Source organism: Oncorhynchus mykiss, chromosome 11 (assembly GCF_013265735.2).
Source record: "Oncorhynchus mykiss isolate Arlee chromosome 11, USDA_OmykA_1.1, whole genome shotgun sequence".
In the NCBI taxonomy this organism is placed as follows: Eukaryota; Metazoa; Chordata; class Actinopteri; order Salmoniformes; family Salmonidae; genus Oncorhynchus; species Oncorhynchus mykiss.
Window position 1 is genome coordinate 85,826,045 of NC_048575.1, and position 4,607 is coordinate 85,830,651.

The window sequence follows — 4,607 nt, forward strand, 5'->3', positions numbered from 1 at the left end:
TCAGTATGGAACCCCTCTATTCAGTATGGAACCCCTCTATTCAGTATGGAACCCCTCCATTCAGTATGGAACCCCTCTATTCAGTATGGAACCCCTCTATTCAGTATGCAACCCCTCGACCCAGTATGGAACCTCCTGACCCAGTATGGAACCTCCTAAACCAGTATGGAAACCCTTCTACCCAGTATGGAACCCCTCTACCCAGTATGGAACCCTTCTACCCGGTGTGGAACCCCTCGATCAAGTATGGAAACCCCTCGACCCAGTATGGAACCCCTCTACCCAGTACGTAACCCCTCTACCCAGTATGGAACCCCTCGAACCAGTATGGAACACCTCGACACAGTATGGAACCTCTCTAGCCAGTATGGAACCCCTCTACCCAGTCTGGAACCCCTCGACCCAGAATGGCTCCCCTCTACCCAGTATGGAACCCCTTTAATCAGAATGGAACCCCTCGACCAAGTGTGGAACCCCTCTTCCCAGAATGGAAACCCTCTACCTAGTATGGAACCCCTCTACCCAGTATGGAACCCTTCTACCCAGTATGGAACCCCTCGATCCACTATGGAAACCCCTCGACCCAGTATGGAACACCTTGAACCGGAATGGAACCCCTCGACCAGGAATGGAACCCCTCGATCCAGTATGGAAACCCCTCGACCCAGTATGGAACGCCTCAACACGGTATGGAACCCCTCTACCCAGTATGGAACCCCTCGACCCAGTATGGAACCCTTGTACCCATTATTTAACCTCTCTACCCAGTATGGAACCTCTGGACCCAGTATGGAACCCCTCTACCCAGTATTGAACCCCTCGAACAAGTATGGAACCCCTCTACCCAGTATGGAACCCCTCTACCCAGAATGGAACCCTTCTATCCAGTATAGAAGCCCTCGACCCAGAATGGAACCCCTCGAACCAGAATGGAACCCCTCTACCCAGTATGGAACCCCTAGACCCAGTATGGAACCTGCTGACCCAGTATGGAACCTCCTGACCCAGTATGGAAACCCTTCTACCCAGAATGGAAATCCTCTACCCAGTAGGGAACCCCTCGACCCAGTATGAAACCCTTCTACCCGGTATGGAAACCCTCGATCCAGTATGGAAACCCCTTGACCCAGTATGGAACCCCTCGACCCGGAATGGAACCCCTCGATCCAGTATGGAAACCCCTCGACCCAGTATGGAACCCCTCGCGCCGGAATGGATCCCCTCGATCCAGTATGGAACCCCTCGACCCAGTATGGAACCCCTCGATCCATTATGGAACCCCTCTACCCATTATGGAACCTCTTGACCCAGTATGGAACCCCTGGACCCAGTATGGAACCCCTTTAATCAGAATGGAACCCCTCAACCCAGTATGGAACCCTTCTACCCGGAATAGAACCCCTCGATCCAGTATGGAAACCCCTCGACCCAGTATGGAACGCCTCGACACAGTATGGAACTCCTCTTCCCAGTATGGAACCACTCGAACAAGTATGGAATCGTTCGACCCAGTATGGAACCCCTCGACCCAGTATGGAACCCCTCTATTAAGTATGGAACCCCTCTATTCAGTATGGAACCCCTCGACCCAGTATGGAACCCCTCTATTCAGTATGGAACCCCTCTATTCAGTATGGAACCCCTCTATTCAGTATGGAACCCCTCGACCCAGTATGGAACCCCTCTATTCAGTATGGAACCCCTCTAATCAGTATGGAACCCCTCTATTCAGTATGGAACCCCTCTATTCAGTATGGAACCCCTCCATTCAGTATGGAACCCCTCTATTCAGTATGGAACCCCTCTATTCAGTATGCAACCCCTCGACCCAGTATGGAACCTCCTGACCCAGTATGGAACCTCCTAAACCAGTATGGAAACCCTTCTACCCAGTATGGAACCCCTCTACCCAGTATGGAACCCTTCTACCCGGTGTGGAACCCCTCGATCAAGTATGGAAACCCCTTGACCCAGTATGGAACCCCTCTACCCAGTACGTAACCCCTCTACCCAGTATGGAACCCCTCGAACCAGTATGGAACACCCCGACACAGTATGGAACCTCTCTAGCCAGTATGGAACCCCTCTACCCAGTCTGGAACCCCTCGACCCAGAATGGCTCCCCTCTACCCAGTATGGAACCCCTTTACCCAGTATGGAACCCTTCTACCCAGAATGAAACCCCTCGACCCAGTATGGAACCCCTCGGCCCAGAATGGAAAACCTCTACCCAGTATGGAAACTCTCTAGCCAGTATGGAACCCTCTCTACCCAGTATGGAACATCTTGACCCAGTATGGAACCCCTCGACCCAGTATGGAACCCCTCGACCCAGTATGGAACCCCTCTACCCAGAATGGAGACCCTCTACCCAGTATGGAACCCCTCGGCCCAGAATGGCTCCCCTCTACCCAGTATGGAACCCCTTTACCCAGTATGGAACCCTTCTACCCAGAATGAAACCCCTCGACCCAGTATGGAACCCCTCGGCCCAGAATGGAAAACCTCTACCCAGTATGGAACCCTTCTACCCAGTATTGGAACCCCTCGACCCAGTATGGAACCCCTGGACCCAGTATGGAACAACTCGAACCAGTGTGGAACCCCCGACCCAGTGTGGAACCCCTCGCCCCAATGTGTAACCCCTCTACCAAGAGTGGAACCCCTCTACCCACTATGGAAACCCTCTACCCAGAATGGAACCCCTCGACTCAATAAGGAACCCTTCTACCCGGTATGGAACCCCTCGATCCAGTATAGAAACCCCTCGACCCAGTATGGAACACCTCTACCCAGTATGTAACCCCTATACCTAGTATGGAACCCCTCGACCCAGTATGGAACACCTCGATCCAGTATGGAACCTCTCTAGCCAGTATGGAACCCCTCTACCCAGTATGGAACATCTTGACCCAGTATGGAACCCCTTGACCCAGTATGGAAACCCCTCGACCCAGTATGGAACCCCTCGACCCAGAATGGCTCCCTTCTACCCAGTATGGAACCCCTTTACCCAGTATGGAACCCTTCTACCCAGAATGAAACCCCTCGACCCAGTATGGAACCCCTCGTCCCAGAATGGAAAACCTCTACCCAGTATGGAACCCTTCTACCCAGTATTGGAACCCCTCGACCCAGTATGGAACCCCTCTACCAAGTATGGAACCCCTGGACCCAGTATGGAACAACTCGAACCAGTGTGGAACCCCTCGACCCAGTGTGGAACCCCTCGTGCCGGAATGGATCCCCTCGATCCAGTATGGAACCCCTCGACCCAGTATGGAACCCCTTGATCCATTATGGAACCCCTCTACCCATTATGGAACCTCTCGACCCAGTTTGGAACCCCTGGACCCAGTATGGAACCCCTTTAATCAGAATGGAACCCCTCGACCAAGTGTGGAACCCCTCTTCCCAGAATGGAAACCCTCTACCTAGTATGGAACCCCTCTACCCAGTATGGAACCCTTCTACCCGGTATGGAACCCCTCGATCCAGTATGGAAACCCCTCGACCCAGTATGGAACACCTCGAACCGGAATGGAACCCCTCGACCCGGAATGGAACCCCTCGATCCAGTATGGAAACCCCTCGACCCAGTATGGAACACCTCGAACCGGAATGGAACCCCTCGACACAGTATGGAACCCCTCTACCCAGTATGGAACCCCTCAAACAAGTATGGAATCGTTCGACCCAGTATGGAACCCCTCGACCCAGTATGGAACCCTTGTACCCATTATTTAACCTCTCGACCCAGTATGGAACCTCTGGACCCAGTATGGAACCCCTCTACCCAGTTTTGAACCCCTTGAACAAGTATGGAACCCCTCTACCCAGTATGGAACCCCTCTACCCAGAATGGAACCCTTCTATCCAGTATAGAAGCCCTCGACCCAGAATGGAACCCCTCGAACCAGAATGGAACCCCTCTACCCAGTATTGAACCCCTCGACCCAGTATGGAACCTGCTGACCCAGTATGGAACCTCCTGACCCAGTATGGAAACCCTTCTACCCAGAATGGAAACCCTCTACCCAGTAGGGAACCCCTCGACCCAGTATGAAACCCTTCTACCCGGTATGGAAACCCTCGATCCAGTATGGAAACCCCTTGACCCAGTATGGAACCCCTCGACCCGGAATGGAACCCCTCGATCCAGTATGGAAAGCCCTCGACCCAGTATGGAGCCCCTCGCGCCGGAATGGATCCCCTCGATCCAGTATGGAACCCCTCGACCCAGTATGGAACCCCTCGACCCATTATGGAACCTCTTGACCCAGTATGGAACCCCTGGACCCAGTATGGAACCCCTTTAATCAGAATGGAACCCCTCAACCCAGTGTGGAACCCCTCTTCCCAGAATGGAAACCCTCTACCTAGTATGGAAACCCTCGACCCAGTATGGAACCCTTCTATCCGGAATAGAACCCCTCGATCCAGTATGGAAACCCCTCGACCCAGTATGGAACACCTCGAACCGGAATGGAACCCCTCGACCAGGAATGGAACCCCTCGATCCAGTATGGAAACCCCTCGACCCAGTATGGAACGCCTCGACACAGTATGGAACCCCTCTTCCCAGTATGGAACCACTCGAACAAGTA